General features: G+C 40.6%; 1 long non-coding RNA gene across 1 annotated transcript in view; it reads right to left on the reverse strand.

Annotated features, from left to right (window-relative positions):
* LOC142071767 (uncharacterized) overlaps window positions 1-17,672 on the reverse strand; it is a 41,517-nt gene extending 23,845 nt beyond the window's left edge. Inside the window, exons 1-2 of the long non-coding RNA XR_012667960.1 lie at window positions 17,622-17,672; window positions 1,075-1,210 (exon numbers count right to left, since the gene is read on the reverse strand). This is a non-coding gene — a long non-coding RNA (uncharacterized LOC142071767). The remainder of the gene's footprint in view (window positions 1-1,074; window positions 1,211-17,621) is intronic.
* Window positions 17,673-18,106: the final 434 nt, after the last annotated feature.

Consider the following 18,106-nt stretch of genomic DNA (forward strand, 5'->3'; position numbering starts at 1 on the left):
AGGGCAGGGGGGACGCAGGCCCACCTGACTCCACTGCGTCCCAGGCCAGGGTCTGCCACTGGGTCAGCAAGGAATCTGACTGCAACATGCTGGCCGTCTTGCAGTCAATGCAGCCAAACCCTGTTTGACTTCCCTGGGCTCCTTCCTACTCTCCCATTCAGGGGGTACCTGGGTTCCAGGGTCATGTTCGTCACAACGAGGTAAACCACTAGTTGTAGCCCCAACAGCTCCTCGGTGTTCTCGATGCCTGGCAGTCCTGCAGTCTCTGGTGCTGTAGCAGCTTCCATTGGGTCTGAGCTCCAGCAGCGGGTGGGAGATGTCCTGTTCCTCTGGCAGCTCTCCTCCAACGGAGCTGGAAGGCCTGTTTTTTATATTTCTGGTTCCTGTCCTGCCCCTCTGCTTCCAGCAGGGCAGTCACGGGTCTCTCCCAGTCTGTCATGGAGGGAGGCCACACCCACTCGCTACACTTCTCTAATATAAACACATAGCAGCGTGCTATATTTTAAAAACAAAACACTCTACTGCACGCACAATTTTTCCCAAGGAAGACGAAGAGATTGAGAACGAACCACACATGAAAGTTGTTAGGCACATGGCCTAATGCACTACCGGAAGGCATTCAGGTACTATTTTGATAAGGGCAGTTTGAGACACTATGTAGTATAGTATAATGTATTTCTACTTGTAAATAGGCATTATTATCAGGTAGATGAGCAAGCTGGTTTTTGGCACTATTTTGTGTTCCTTTTGTGTTCGTCAACTATTTTGAGTTCCTTTTCATCTTTATAGACTTTATTTTTTAAAAATTCTCATTGTGGTCAGCCACTTTGTGGTTGCAAGTGGAAGAGTTTAGTTTGTGATGGGGGGGTTGTTCAGTGGAGACTTTATTTGTCATATGTAGGGCTTCTTTTATTTGTCTTTCCAATTTCTTGTTTTATTTGGCTCTAGGCTTGGCAGATTGTGAAATGATTCCATGGCCTATGGGGAAAACCTCTGTTTAGTCGAGAGTTTGACTTGAGTTTTTAAAACATTCAAGAAAATTTACACAGTGATGGCATAAGGTAGGGAACTCACCATTTATAGTGCCCCTTTGTGTCAGGATGTGATGCTGCAAAGGCCCTCATCTCCAGTGCCTTGTACGGGTCATCTGCCTCTCACCATGTCTTCTGTGGCTCGGCCCTCCAGCCAAGACACAAAGTTCAGTGCAGTTCTGTGGTAACAAAAGGTCAAACTGAAAGTCCAGATCAAACACCTAAACTAATAGTTCTTTTGCTCTTCTTGGGCTCCACTAAAGTCCTCTGCTTCTTGGCTCCTTCTCCTGACCCCTGCAGAGCTTCTCTTATTTTGCTTCTTCCCCAGCAGGGTTCCCTTATTGTCTTCCTTCCCCAGGGACTCTGGCAGCTTCCCGTAGGGGTCTCCTTGATCTTTGTAGACCCTGTCTCAGGGCTCCCCACTTAAGAGCCTACCCTGCTTCCTCCTTCTGAGTCCTGTCTTCTCTACAGTCTTGCCCCTAGACTAAGTTCCCAGCTCTACTTAAGTAGACCTCTGCAGCTGGGGTCAGTCACTAACTCGATTATATACAGCTGAGATCACTAATTGCCCCCTGAGTGGCTAGATCAAGGGCAGAGCAAAGACAAGGACAAGGTAGCTGCTAGACCATGAGCCAGACTGAGCCCAGCTTGCCTTAAAGGGCCAACTAGCCCAGGAAGACAGAATTCACACAGAATAAATGAAAAGACAAAGGGGTAGGACCTTTTACCAGGTACAGATGAAAAGGAAAAACAAGGTGACATGCAGCCATGCCTAGAAATTTGGAAACAGCTCATGGAGCCCTCACTCCCCGCCCCATCTTCCCATTCTCTGCCTACCAGATGGGGGGGGGGGGGGAACACTTGGGGTTTTTCCTTCAGCCAGAGTGGGACAGAAGCCCCGAGCCCCAGCAGGTGCCTCCTGCAGAGCTGAAGCCTTGAGGCTCCCCTTCCTGCAGGGCAGAAGTCCATAGCCCCGCCACAGGGCAGAAACCCTGAACCCCAGCAGGTTGCCCCACAGAGCTGAAGCCCTGAGCCCTTGCAGGCCTGCCTGGCTCTCGAACTTCTAAAGATTAATAGTATGCGGCTCAGAGGATCACCCCTGCGCTAACTCATTGAAAGAAATCTATCAAAGACCCACCAGTACAGTAGAGCATCTGAGTCACAAATAAAGAGCAGTTCCTTTAAAAGCAGATTTACAATGCAATGGACAAGATGAGTGAAAGGGGGCTGTGGAGACTTTAAACACAGAATTTATCCCAACATTACATAGAGCAATTTTCTTTATATTTTATTCAACCCCTCTTATTCACAGTGACAACTATATACTTATTAAAATAGTATTTTCAGTTAGGTACAATTAAACAAGTAAAAATTAGAAGATCTGAAGTCTTATTAGCACATAAAATATATGCCTGCACCTTACATTCACAAAAATATCCCATGTTATTTCCTCAGGAACAGCTTGCTGAAAGTAGGGCCTGATTCTCATTTACACTAAGGCCATTTTATACTGCTCTGGCCTTAAAACAGGTGTAAGGTCCTTACTCTCTTATTGTCAATACATTATATACATACATTCTCAAACACTCGTTGTTCCTGGTTTTGTTTATGCAAGCAGATGTATTCAGCCTACGATAACCCCAGATAGATTGTTCTTGTTAATATGGTCAGCCTTTCAATCAACTCTTTTACTTCCAATAATTGTATATAATATATGAAATATCCTGTATGTGTAGAGGTGCTCTCACTGGGGTTCTGCATGGACACAGGGAGCTGCCTGCATGGCTTAACATACAAGTTCAGAGGTAGTGTGATAAAATGCACGACTCCATGTTAAATGAATTTATCATGCAGCTTTGATTGTCTCCCCTCCCTTTTTCATTAGCACTGAGTGAAGCTGAATGCAGGTTAAGCTGAACTTTATTAAACCCTCTGCACTTCTCTGTGCATGTGGCTGTGTTGCTTCCAGCCCAATCTCTGACATTCCCTGTTTCCTTGGTGTCCCCTCAATAACAGTTCCTCCTGGGAATATTGGCCCTCTGACTCCAGGTACATTAATCATGACACACTCCCCACAACACACTGATCCATCTCCTTAGGTTCCATTCTAACACTCCAAACCCTGGAGCAGCTTAAAAGAGTGCCATTGTTTTTTTAAAAAGTCAACTTGTCATTAAAGTGTTTCTTCTTCCTCCCTCTACCTAAAATTACACCTGTCTGAAGCCCAGTATAGACAATATTTAGTTTGGGGTCAGTGGTAGCTTTTCTGTATATAAACATGTCACAGCTTTAAAATCCATACCTCACATCATGCAGGACGAGAAACAGGAGTGTTATACAATGGGATCTAGTATTAAATTCTAGTCCTCAAGGGACCCACGATTATAGAACACCAACATCTTTGGATCTTATTTAGAGTTTTTTTTATTGTCCTCTGACAATAAAAACTCACGGATCCAGAGTCTCTTCTCACTTACACTGGTATAATTTATAGGAAAATTAGGCCTATGACCACGAAAGCTCTTGCCTTCATAGGCCAAGGGATACAAAAATGAGTTCCAATAAAATAAATACTGCACTCTTTAAACCATTCATAAAAATAGTTTTTCTCTAACATGTGCACCCATACACAGAACAAATGATGACTTTGGTGTGGTAAAAGGGGTTTGTCAACACTCATTTAGGGATGACTTACAAAACTCATTTGTGGCTTCACCAGTTATTGTATCCATCCCAACACATGCTGATGAAACCTGTACACCAAACCTTTTCTCTATATTTAATATAATCACACACACAAAACACTGAGTGCAGACACGTGTCTTGAAAATATTCCCTTATTTTTACCATCTTCCATCATTCACCAATAAAATGCTATCATGACAACAAATTTGGATACATTTATCTATCAAATAAATAGATAAATACAAATAAATACATATACTTCATCGTGTTATTCAGACACATGCAGGATTTCTGCATTTGCTTTCTGCTCAGTCAATGCTCATCCAACATCCCAGAACACACGTATCAGCATTCCAGACCTATGCCATTCAAATATAATAAGCAGAAGCTGCTGGCCGGCAAGATAAAAAATATTCAGTGACTGTGAATACAATATTTATTTTTGCTGTTACTCATGACCTTTCATAATTGACAACTTTCTGCTCCACTGCTGATGCGTTATAAGGTCATTGATAACTCAGACATAAAGTACACCCACATTGCTCATTTGTTAGTTAACTTAAGAAACCATACACAACAGCAGGTAAGAAAACCCACAAAACAAAAATTGGATGGCAAAGCTAAAGATGCTTGATATAAGCTATATACCTGGTATGCAACCAAAAAATATAGTAACATCTAGAATGGAAAGAAGCAGGTTCAGCTGGACACAATGGGCTAGAAAAACTACTTGTCATCGACAACTACTGTCAACAAAAGGTACAGCTGAATTAGGTTTAGCTGCAAATAGAAGTAAGGATGTCATGTTCAGCAACTGCTAGCATAGAAAAGCCCCATAATAATGCCGTAACAGGCTAGCAGTGTTTGTCTGAAAACCCCAACTACAAGTAGGTGATGATCCTGCAGGAAATGTTGTGTGCATGCTGCTGATTCACTATAGCAGGTGTCTCATTTTTCTGCTGAGATAACAAAGGAGAACACAGGGTGTAGGCTGAGAAGTCTTTAGGCAGGAACTCTCGGAGCAGCCAAACCTGGGAAGAAGGCTGGAGTCGATTTTTGAGATACCTTAGTGTTGATTTATTTACAGCCAAACCCCTAGGAAGGTGGAGAATTTTTGATTACATGTAGTATAGACTGTTTTTACGTCACTCTGGGAAAGGCATCTGCTTACAAAGGTATACTTTATATGCTCTTCAAAAAGGCTTTTAAGACCTAATTATTAAGACTGTCAATTAATCGCAGTTAACTCACGCGATTAACTCAAAAAATTAATTGCGATTAAAAGCATGTTAGCAAAAGGTATAAAAGAATGTAAGCAAAAAGGTATTTACGTGCCAGATATGCTAAACATTCATATGCCCCTTCATTCTTCAACCACCATTCCATAGGACATGCTTCCATGCTGATGACAATTGTTAAAAAAAATAACTTGTTAATTAAATTTGTGACTGAACTCCTTAGGGGAGAATTGTATGTCCCCTGATCTGTTTTACCCTCATTCTGCCATATATTTCATGTTATAGCAGTCTCAAATGACGACCCAACACGTTCATTTTAAGAACATTTTCACTGCAGATTTCATGAAACGCAAAGAAGGTACCAATCTGAGATTTCTAAAAATAGCTACGGCACTCAACCCAAGGTTTAAGAATCTGAAGTGCCTTCCAAAATCTGAGAGGGAAGAGGTGTGAAGCATGCTTTCAGAAGTCTTAAAAGAGCAACACTTCGATGCGGAAACTACAGAACCCAAACCACCATAAAAGAAAACCAACCTTCCACTGATGGCATCTGACTCAGATGATGAAAATGAACATGCGTCGGTCCACTCTGCTTTGGATCGTTATCGAGCAGAACCTGTCATCAGCATGGACGCATGTCCTCTGGAATGGTGGTTGAAGCATGAAGGGGCATATGAATCTTTAGCACATCTGGCATGTAAATATCTTGCAACGCTGGCTACAACAGTGCTGTGCGAATGCCTGTTCTCACTTTCAAGTGTCATTGTAAACAAGAAGCAGGCAGCATTATCTCCTGCAAATTGTAACCAAACTTCTTTGTCTGAGCAATTGGCTGAAGTAGGACTGAGTGGACTTGTAGGCTCTAAAGTTTTACAATGTTTTCTTTTTGAATGCAGTTATTTTTTTGTACATAATTCTACATTTGTAAGGTCAACTTTCATGATAAAGAGATTGCACTACAGTACTTGTGTTAGGTTAACTGAAAAATACTATTTCTTTTGTTTTTTACAGTGCAAATATTTGTAATCAAAAATAAATATAAGGTGAGCACTGTACATTTTGTATTCTGTGTTGTAATGGAAATCAATATATTTGAAAATGTAGAAAACATCCAAAAATATTTAAATAAACCGTATTCTATGGTTTAACAGTGTGATTAATGACAATTAGAATCTTTACAGCCATAAGAATCTTTACATAAGAATCTTTACAGCCATGTTACTATCTCTATTCCTATATTTTACACTTGAAAATGAAGAGCTACAGAGCCCTGCTTTGGTCTGGTTCATGCTATTTTTTTGCTGTTGTTATTTACTAGCTATAAAATGTCTAAGAGTTGAATTTTTAGTCATCTCACTCCTGAAAAGACAGAAAAAATAAGGGAGCATGTGAAAGGGTACACCCATCCTGTAGCACCCCTGCTAGCCAAGCACGGCTCTGCTGAGGCCTGCCTCAGTTTCCCCTTCACTCATGGGCCCTTTAAAAAGTCCACATAGTCCAAATATTCAAATCATTTCCCCTCTGGGGTCCAATTTATTAAATCCTACATGGTCTTTTAAACTAGAATTCAAACCTACAAGTCTTCTTCCCAGTTTCAGCTGGGCCCAATCTCTCCTTCCTGAGGGTCTACCTCTGGAAGGATGTTCTTTTCTTTTGCCCTAAACCCAAGCTAGGCACATCCCTTCCTGCTCTTTAGCACCTCTTGCCTGGAGTTCGACCTTCTCCACAAGCCTCCCCCACTGGTATCTTCCCCCTACTGACTGAGGATCCTGCAGGAGTCTTCTTAGATCCTGTAATGTTGCAAGGCATCTAACTAATCCAGCTGCTTTATAAGACCCAGGTGCCTTCCTCTAAACCCAATTGGACAGCAAGTAATAAGTCTGGGTACACTAGACCCTGCTTCCTTTCTTCCAGGACCAGTCACCTTCTGACAATGTGATAGATTAAAAGACTAGAGAGAGCAATGCAAAGTATAATTCAACCAAATGCTCTATATTCCCATGGCATTTAAGATAAACAGCAGCGTAACAAGTTAATTGCTTACAAAGATCATATTTATTCAGCCAGGACTGTGTAGAGTAGTTAATGTATGTTATCAGTTTTAACTAGCAATAATTGGGTTGAAGCTGCGTTCGTCATTCTTTCATACGTTACCTATTGAACCTTGTACTTCACTCGATTTGGTCAGAACGGGCTGCATGATATCTAGCGGTCACTGGAATTTATCACAATTTAAGTAGGATATAAAAGAAGTTTTGGTGCCACTGGTACCATTACTTTTCTAGTGTTTCTATTGAACTGGGGGCATTATCTACATGATACAGTTTCACTTTGGGAAAAGACCAATGACACATGATTTTGTGTGTTGGGAAATGTCTGTATGCTAATTTACTTCAGAACCTCACATCAAGTACAGAAGATGCTATCATGGATGAGATTTCCACTAATTACCAGCATTTCTTTCCAATGACAGGAATACCGTATGTTGGTATGTAGAGATATACATTTTAGTATAGTAATTTGTGCTTTTTTTCTGTCTGTTCCATATTAGTGTTTAGGTTTTTTAATTTTTAACTCTGTATTGTTATCATTCTCATGTCACGCTGATAAAAAACACTGAACTCCTTTTTTTTTTTTTTTTAGCCAAATAATGAGCTAGACTTTTGGAAAGAAAGTATATCAAACTGAAAAAAAAATCATAACCATGAAATAATAGATGTAGTCCTGTCCAACTCCCAAGAAGGAGGAGTTCTCTTTCTAAATCAAGTTCAGATTTTTCTAACTTTTTGAGTTGTATGTCCAACTTGGAGAAATACATATTTCATTCTTTTTCTTCTCTTTCTCTCCTCTTTTCTCTCTTCTTTCCTTCCTCCTGGCCAGATTCCAACACCTCTACTCATGTTAAATAATACTTTACTTTGTGAGTAGTCCCATGTAAGTTAGTGGGAATGGTGGCGTAATCATATTCTGAGGGTGAAATCTATGCCATACTAAAGTCAAACATTGTTATGACGATATATTTACAGCAGAGAAGGAAAAAAGTGAAAGTGAAAGCTTAGAATTTGCAAATATGACGAATACAGAAGAAAAGACTGCTGAGACCCTGGAATCATGAGATCCACAATTTGTTCTCAGCTATGATTTCTTCCTGTCCATAATGTTTAGGCTGTTTTTTGGAGGGTTTTGCAGAGTGTGCTTCAATAAGACGGTTATAAATTAACCTTCTGCAAATTACCTCTGCACTTCCCTGTGCCTGTCAGAGAGATGCTACCTGTATGCTGTTATAAGAAAGAGTGGGGCTTCAGTGGGATCTGATAAAATGTGAGCAGACAAACACTGAGCTTGCTCAGAAGTGATTTTTCAATAATTGAAACCTGATTTACATTTCTTCCCCAGCCACAGTGACATATGGGAGAGTAGTTATCGTTGAGAGACTACCCAGAAAGTAGCATAACGAGTGGGGTGCCACAGGGATTGGTTCTGGGTCCGGTTCTGTTCAATATCTTCATCAATGATTTAGATAATGGCATAGAGAGTACACTTATAAAGTTTGCGGACAATACCAAGCTGGGAGGGGTTGCAAGTGCTTTGGAGGATATGATTAAAATTCAAAATGACCTGGACAAACTGGTCCAGATCATTTGGTCTGAAGTAAATAGGATGAAATTCAGTAAGGACAAATGCAAAGTACTCCACTTAGGAAGGAACAATCAGTTGCACACATATAAAATGAGAAATGACTGCCTAGGAAGGAGTACTGCGGAAAGGGAACTGGGGGTCATCGTGGATCACAAGCTAAATATGAGTAAACAGTGTAATGCTGTTGCAAAAAAAAAGCAAACATGGGATGTATTAGCAGGAGTATTGTAAGCAAGACACAAGAAGTAATTCCTCCGCTCTACTCCGCACTATTAGGCCTCAACTGGAGTATTGTGTCCAGTTCTGGGTGCCACATTTCAGGAAGGATGTGGACAATTGGAGAAAGTGCAGAGAAGATCAACAAAAATGATTAAAGGTCTAGAAAACATAACCTATGAGGAAAGATTGAAAAAACTGGGTTTGTTTAGTCTGGAAAAGAGAAGATTGAGAGAGGACTTGATAACAGTTTTCAAGAACATAAAAGGTTGTTATAAGAAGGAGGGAGAAAAATTGTTCTTCTTAACCTCTGAGAATAGGACAAGGAGCAATGGGCTTAAACTGCAGCAAGGGCAGTTTAGGTTGGACATTAGGAAAAACTTCCTAACTGTCAGAATGGTTAAGCACTGGAATAAATTGCCTAGGGAGGTTGTGGAATCTCCATCATTGTGGATTTTTAAGAGCAGGTTGGACAAACACCTGTCAGGGATGGTCTAGATAATACTTAGTCCTGCCTTGAGTGCAGGGGACTGAACTAGATGACCTTGCGAGGTCCCTTCCAGTTCTATGATTCTATATGCACATCATACTGGAGTAAGGGGGAATAGAGCCTTGGAAATTCCTGGAGGTGCTGCTCACAGTTTCCATTTAGCAATGGAGGGGATTTGGGCGGGCGGAATGGGGCAAGGCCCCGTGCCCCAACCCCACTCCCTAGCAGGAGCACCGGGCGGGCGGAGCAGGGTGAGCCAAACACCTTATACCAGAACGTTGCATGACTTTAAACAAATATGTTCTCTAATAGATCAGCAATCTAATAACAAAACAATGTTAACTGGGATGACTTTAAGTGAGGAGTTACTGTACTTCATTAGCCACCTATCTGCTTTGACAACAATGTAGGCATCAGACCAAAATCTGTGCCTATTGTCATCTAAAAAGCCTCCACAGAGCATTAACAAATATTCACAACGCTTAGCTCCTTTTGTGCATTCAGGCCGTAATTACCTGCAGCAACCAACAGAAAGAAGTTGGCTGCAATTTAACATTAGATGCTCTTTAAAACAAAATCAAAACAAAACGTCCAACTTGTGAGGCACTGAGTTTTATAACAGAGGACTAGAGCTGATAGGCCAGAAGAAGTGTGTTTTGAGGAGGAATTTGAATAGAAAGGGATGGTCATTTCACACATCTGATCACAGATACTATTCCATACATACAGAATGGCACCAAAAAATGGCACAAAATGAGAAGAGAGGGAGAAGAAAACAAAGGGAAAGGTTGGACATGAGGTTTAAACAATACTGGTGTTTAAAAGCAAATCATGGGGACTTTGTGCCTAGAGTTCTTTGACAACAATTTGCCATCTTTACCCTATTAGGACAGATTTACCACAGACTTCAGTGGTAGCAGTAAGGTAACTTTTATAAACCTGTTGTGCTATGGGAGGCCAAACACAGTCTTAACAATGTAAACAAAAGTAAAACAATACTCGGAGATGTGGGAAAAGGCATGATCAGTGGAAAAAATCCTTCCTGACTCCCCAGATGGGTGGTTATCTACTTCCAAGATTCACTCCACTTATTAGATTCCATTGTCCATCCCGCTACCAAAAAAAGGATTGACACCAATCAATGTTGCTGTTTTCCAATGCTTTGTCTAGTCCAATTTTAAATGACTTGAGCAATAGGAGTTCCACCACTCATCTTGGGAGCTATTCCACCCCCTGACAGGACTCCAACACAGCCTAAATTTTCCTTTCTTTAATTTCATCCAATGATCTTTTTACCATTTTAGAAAAACAAAATGTAGTTTTCCCAGGTTTGCTTGGGTTTTGTTTTGTTTTGTACAAAGCATGCAAATTAAGAGCTATCACCATTAATAAAATATTGATTTGGCCTTACTGCTAAGGAAGGGATCTGGCAGAGTAGAAGTCTTGAATTTGTGATTAGAAAGACAGGAAGGAAGACAGGTTAAAAAGACAGTTAACAGGCAGGCACAGGTTGTTGAATTTTTCCCCAAAAGAAACAACATATAACAAGTTGCAAAAGTGATATGAGATGCTGAAGGCCAGTCACTACAAAATACACTTTTTAAAAAGTGTAAATATACGAAGTCATTTGAACAATAGGGTCAGATTGACATACAAGAAAAAAAATGTTGATGGATTTTTCTGCGTGTATCAGAGTTCACATATATTTGAAAAATGTGCTAAATTCAGGCTATGAGTGCCATGGTGATTTTATATGCCAGCCAGCTCAAGATATTAGTGACAGAGTGATATTTAAAAACCAACCATCCCATGCTATTCATGCCAGCGTGATTTATCATACCGCATCGGATTGTGGGCTTGCAGCTTATATTGTGTGAATGTGACACAGATATTAAACTTCAAAGCTTTCCAGGCTCTAAGAAATAGATTGGCATCTACTAACAACATCTGGCAAAAGACTTAAAGTCTACCACTAATATTCTTATAAAGAATCTAAACATACTAACCTTCCATTCTCTCTCTCTCACTCTCTTCAGGTTATGGACTAATTAACATTCAACCTTTCCTTTGTCCTGCACCACATGCATTAAATATGTACAGAGCATCTATGAGCAGCAATCAGAGGTTTTGGCAGGTTGACTATATTAAGGATAACCCATTGATATCTGCGATGAGAAGTCAAATCCACTTAAGCTGACATAACTTCTATTGTACTTGTCACCTTACAATCTAAATTCAAATACAATTTGAAACAATACAGACACCATATTTCATTATTTATTCTCTTTCTTTATTAACCTGAGTCAAGAGAGTCTCCAATAAACAGAAGTACTATCTTTTTGAGCTGTCAAAGATATGGGCCATGAGTATTTTTGCACTTGTACATTGCAAAAATGACCCACAAAAAGGTGTCTAGGACCCAGTGTCAAACTGCTGATTCTACCTGTGCGCACACAGCTTTGAAAAAAGTAAGGGCTTGATTCAGACTTCACTCACATTGGTTTCACCAGTATAACTCCTTTGACTTCAATTAAATTACTCTTGATTTAAACCAATGGAAGTCAGATCACAACAAAACACTCTGAATCTATTTCACTGCTGCACTTTGCATTATTCTCTCCTCTTTTCTTGGAATGTCATTCATTGTCAGGAAGCTATTCTGCAAATCACTTTCTCTTAGAGCTGTAAACTCCCTTCCTAGGCCTTTTAAGTGCAGTCACTGCAGTTGCTTTTAGCTCAGTCATCTTCTTACATTGTGGATGAGATTACAGTCTCATTGTCATAAATATAAAGGGAAGGGTAAACCCCTTTGAAATCCCTCCTGGCCAGGGGAAAGCTCCTCTCACCTGTAAAGGGTTAAGAAGCTGAAGGTAACCTCGCTGGCACCTGACCAAAATGACCAATGAGGAGACAAGATACTTTCAAAAGCTGGGAGGAGGGAGAGAAACAAAGGGTCTGTGTGTCTGTCTATATGCTGGTTTCTACAGGGGATAGACCAGGAATGGAGTCTTAGAACTTTTAGTAAGTAATCTAGCTAGGTATGTGTTAGATTATGATTTCTTTAAATGGCTGAGAAAAGAATTGTGCTGAATAGAATAACTATTTCTGTCTGTGTATCTTTTTTGTAACTTAAGGTTTTGCCTAGAGGGGTTCTCTATGTTTTTTAATCTAATTACCCTGTAAGATATCTACCATCCTGATTTTACAGGGGGGATTTCTTTATTTCTATTTACTTCTATTTTTATTAAAAGTCTTCTTGTAAGAAAACTGAATGCTTTTTCATTGTTCTCAGATCCAAGGGTTTGCGTCTGTGGTCACCTATGCAAATTGGTGAGGCTTTTTATCCAACATTTCCCAGGAAAGGGGGGGTGCAAGTGTTGGGAGAATTGTTCATTGTTCTTAAGATCCAAGGGTCTGGGTCTGTAGTCACCTAGGCAAATTGGTGAGGCTTTTTACCAAACCTTGTCCAGGAAGTGGGGTGCAAGGTTTTGGGAAGTATTTTGGGGGGAAAGACGCGTCCAAACAGCTCTTCCCCAGTAACCAGTATTAGTTTGGTGGTGGTAGCGGACAATCCAAGGACAAAGGGTGGAATATTTTGTACCTTGGAGAAGTTTTGACCTAAGCTGGTAAAGATAAGCTTAGGAGGTTTTTCATGCAGGTCCCCACTCTGTACCCTAGAGCTCAGAGTGGGGGAGGAACCTTGACATGGTGGCATAGTGGTGGGATTAACCTGAAATCATTTTGAGATCCAGTTGAGATTTTTTGAACTAGAAATACAGATTTTAAAAAGGATTTTTTTTTTCCTTTGGAGCTGCTGGGAAAGCAGCTTGTTTTCTCTCTGCTTTGGAGCCAGAGCTGAGACAAAAGGGGATTATCTTTGTGAATTGCAGGTTCTCTTTGCCTGGAGGCAGAGTACTTAACTCCTGCAGGGAAATTCACAGTCTTCCAACCCAGAGGTTTTTTTTTTTTTCCTAAAAGTAAATAGAGGGTGTGTGTTCTACCCATTTGCTTTTTCTTTGGGCTGGGTAAGCAGGTTTCCAAGTAGTTGGAGGTTTTTTGCTTTGATTTGGGCCCAGAGCAGAGACCAGGGAATTGTCTTTTTCTGTAGGCTGACAATCACTATCAAAGAATAGGTATTCTATTCCAGCACAGCAAAATTTTACAGCCAAGTTTTGTTTGTTTATTTCTAAACCTCGGGTGTAAAGTTAGTTAAAAACAGAGAGGTTAGAATGACAAAATCCGTGGCTCGACTACAGCTGGAATTAGCCAAATTTCAGGCTGAGGAAAAACAAAGGGAACATGAAAGACAGATAGAACTCGTGCGGCTGGAGAAGGAGGTACAGGAGGCTGCCCACAAGAGGGAAATGGAGGCAAGGAAGCATGTGGAGGAGGACAAGGAAAAAGAGAGGAAGCATGTGGAGGAGGTGGAGAAGATAAAGGCTCAGCAGAATATACCAACAAACCCTAACAATCCTTCTCCAGGTACCACTTCCCATCCCAGAAAGTTCCCCACCTACAAGGCAGGTGATGATACTGAGGCCTTCTTAGAAAACTTCGAAAGGGCCTGCCTTGGGTACAGCATCTCTACTGACCAATACATGGTAGAGCTGAGGCCACAGCTCAGTGGACCCTTAGCTGAGGTGGCGGCTGAAATGCCTAGAGAACACATGAACGAGAGGTGGTTCCAGAGAGGATGGTTCTAGACTATTCTCAGTGGTAGAAGAGGACAGGACAAGGAGTAATGGTCTCAAGTTGCAGTGGGGGAGGTTTAGGTTGGATATTAGGAAAAACTTTTTCACTAGGAGGGTGGTGAAACACTGGAATGCGTTACCTAAGGAGGTGGTAGAATCTCCTTCCTTAGAAGTTTTTAAGGTCAGGCTTGACAAAGCCCTGGCTGGGATGATTTAATTGGGGATGGGTCCTGCTTTGAGCAGGGGGTTGGACTAGATGACCTCCTGAGGTCCCTTCCAACCCTGATATTCTATGATTCTATGCTCTGTCTAGAGTTCTAGCTCCACCAGCCAGCCATCCACACTCCTATATTTCCAGCAAGGAACTGAACTCCCCCTCTGGCCCTGCAGGTCTTCTTATACTAGGCTGCTGGGCCCTGATTGGCTTCATTCCACACAGCCACTCTAGGCAGCTTGGAGGACCCTCACCACTGCCCTTTTCTGGGGTGGGGTGTGGCAGGGCCAGCAGGGGGGCCTCAGAAGGTCTGGTACACTCTGTCACACCCACAAATTTCAGGGCATCCACTGAAGGGTAGAAGTCTGCATGAGAGGATGACTCCTCCATGCTTTTCCTTCATCTGTATGGGTAATATACCTCTATTTTCAACAAACCAGATATTATGTAGAATATTCTGTACTCCATCTAAAATGTACATGCTTGGCATGTGATTCTAAACTATGTTACTGATGCTCTTATTCAAATCAAGATTATAAATATATGTTTTGGGGTTGCCTCATGTTGGGGATCCCCAACATTGGGAACCTATACAGGATAAAATGACCCATATTCTCAAGCACATGATACCCGTTATCTCTATATTGTTTCTTTTGCAATGATAGGATTGTCTTAAACAATCAGCAGCATAGACATGCTTCACAGTTAATAATACATATTTTTCAATTATATAATTCCCTGGCCCCTGCTTAGTAAAGAGGGTCTGAAATGCACAATGACTATTCCCCAGCCCCTCAATAACTGTACGATAAGCAATTCCCTGTACTCCTATAGGCTAAAATATCACACAGCCAATCAAAGTTCAGGGACTGATAGCATCACAGAACAAACATCTTTCTCAATAACCAAACATTAATTATGCAATAGTCTCAGCTCTGATTACATAATCATGGATGAATATACTGTAGGCAAACTATTAGCCTAAGAACGCCAACCAACATGTTCATAATGAATTTAGTTGCCTTAACGTGCAATGTTTGCTTGAGCCCAGATTACCAAGCATTCCAGATCACTCCGTATCAGGTACCTCTCCTCTTTATTATTTGCCACCCTCACCCCAATCTTTGTGTCATCTGCAAACTTTATTAGTAATGATTTCATGTTTTCTCCAAGGTCCTTGATGAAAATGTTAAGTAGTGTAGGGCCAGGACCAAATTCCTGTAGTATCACACTAGAAACACACCAGCTTGATGAGGATTCCATTATTACAATTACATTTTGAGACCTGTCAGTTAGTCAGTTTTTAATCCATTTAATATGTACCATACTGATTATGTATTGTTCTAGTTTCTTAATCAAAATGTTTTGTGATTCAAAGTCAAACACCTTACAGAAGTAAGAGTATATTACACCAACACTATTATCTTTATCAACCAAACTTGAAATCTCATTAAAAACATGATACATTTTACTTAGGTAAAATGTTCAAATTCAGCATTTGAATTATTTCATCAGTTTTAACCTAAAAATATTGGGCCAGAGCCTCAGCTGGTATAAATCAATGGGACTTGATTAATGAAGAATTAAGAGGAAACATAATTAAATAAAATATGATCCGTCTTATTAAGATGAACTACAAAGGGAAATAAATGTTTGCACATGGGCGCCATGTAAACCCTCCCCCTTTGCGGACGCTAGCCTCTGGCCCTGCCCCTCGACTTGAGACCCCACTCACCCGCCAGAGAACCGAGCCCTCCCCTCCTGCCCACAGGAGCCCCAGCTCACCCGCTCCAGCTGCCCCCCAGCCGCCGCCGCCCCAACCCCCAGGTTTATTAAATTCCGTTAATGTTGAAGACCATCAAAGAACTATATCAATACAAAGCATCATTGTTATTTGTATCAGCATAGGTCTGTGTTTTAACACTCTATTTTGTATTTAGAGTACAGCTTTAATGTTCTATCTCCTCCTTTTATTGCTTAGCAATAAAACTGCATCCTGTTTTCTTACCATGTTAATATTTCACTAATGTTTATCATTCAAAGTATTTTACAATGTACAGTACTCAGTCTTGACTGCCCAGACTGCATTTTTGCACCGTCTGTTGCTTCTATTTTCATTAGCATTACTGACATCCTGTAAGTAGGTAAACAAAAAACACTTGTTGAGATGTGAAAACTTTCTAGCATTTTCACTGCTTGATTCCAGGAGCCTTTATTATGATGTGTATATTGTACCTTGCATGAGGAAGGCAGCAACTGAAAGGCACCAGGAAACCACATTACACTAATCACTCCCAAATCTGAGTGATTGGCTCAAGACAATGCTGTGGAGTCATTTATAAAAATGTGGTGATTTTGAAACCACAGAAAAAGAGATCCCACTGGAATATACATACCAAATCCTCAGGGTCAGTAAGTGGTTCCTTTTCTTTATTCTGATTCTCCCTTGGCTTTCTTAAAAATATGCCTCAGAGTTTTTGAGCATGTATAATACCAATTAATTGGAGTCTTTGGCTTTTGATGGCGGGATTGCCTTTTAAGACTAAATCCAGTGAGGTGCTAAGCATCCTAAATTCCCACTGACTTCAGGAGTGGGCCATTGGTTTGGATTTGATTCCTCTGTTCACGGGGCTAGAGGTTTTTCCTCTTACATATTAAACTTTCTGCCCTACTATTAGGAAATGCGTTTCTGTAGATCTCTACCAAGATATTTTTCTCTCTTAGCTGGGTTTTACTTATTAGTGTATGGGACCCTGAATTACCTTCCTGTAATAAAATACATTATATTTATTCTCAGTTATGGGAAGTTTTAAGTGCTGCTCTCAGAATAGCATGAGCCAGGCTTTAGATGTGCCATAGCAAGAGGAAGAATGACACAATTTACTGCATATTATGTGGAGCGCGATAGGATTTGCTGCCTTCTTGAGAGCAAACAGTATTATTTCCTTGCCAGCTAAAGTCACTCAACCAGTTTGACCAGGATCTATATCCTCTTGACTAAAAACTAGGCTACTATACTGATCAGACCATGCTTTTTCTAAAGTATGTCAAGTAAACGTTTCCATTTTATTGTAGGTGAAGAGGCATTAACAGTTCATGGAGTTACCATTCACAAACCTTGAAACAGCTTTCATCTTGATGGCTTTTGTCATTTTCTCCTTGTTTATCCTGGCTTCCATCTACAGTGACCCTGATGAAAATAATGCAGGTAAATAAAATAATCCAATGTAGAGATAGTGTTCTACAATTCTTAGAAATCTAGTGCCTGATGTTCTTGCTATATGTTATTTTCTGAATCTTGTCATTAGACCATTGTAGCAAATGGGCCTGCAACATTGTTAAATTTCCTACAAAATAGAGAGAACAGCAACCAGTCAACGGACAAAAAAAAAGTCAGGAGCATAGAAACTGTCTTACTGGATCGGATCAAAAGCCCTTCTAGTCTCATCTCCTGATTCTAAGAATGAGCAATACCGAACGGTTCAGAGCAAAATGCAAGTAATCCCATAATGAATAGTTGAGCCACAGGGGAAGATTCTTCCTCGGTCCAGGCAGCTGGCTCATGCTCAAGTAGGAGGGTTTATATCACTTATAAATGTTTAGCCTGACAGAAATGATGTTATTACACACATAAGTGTAAAATTCCCCTTTTGAACCTGCCAAGCTCTTCAAGCCAGATCTCGATTGTACTGCTGTAGCAGCCCAAAGAGGTGGATCTGATTGAAAATTGTAGGATGGTGAAAATTGTGCAAATGTTGTGAAAATGTTTATGAAAATGTTGTCCTTTTTTTTTTTTTGGCTGAAAAATTTTAAATTCAAAGATTTCTATCAGCTCTATGAAGGAATGAAAGCAGCTGATGACACCCTTTTTATAGTGCAGAGCAGGCATAGTTAGCCCTCTG

Source organism: Caretta caretta, chromosome 4 (genome assembly GCF_965140235.1).
Source record: "Caretta caretta isolate rCarCar2 chromosome 4, rCarCar1.hap1, whole genome shotgun sequence".
NCBI lineage: Eukaryota > Metazoa > Chordata > Testudines > Cheloniidae > Caretta > Caretta caretta.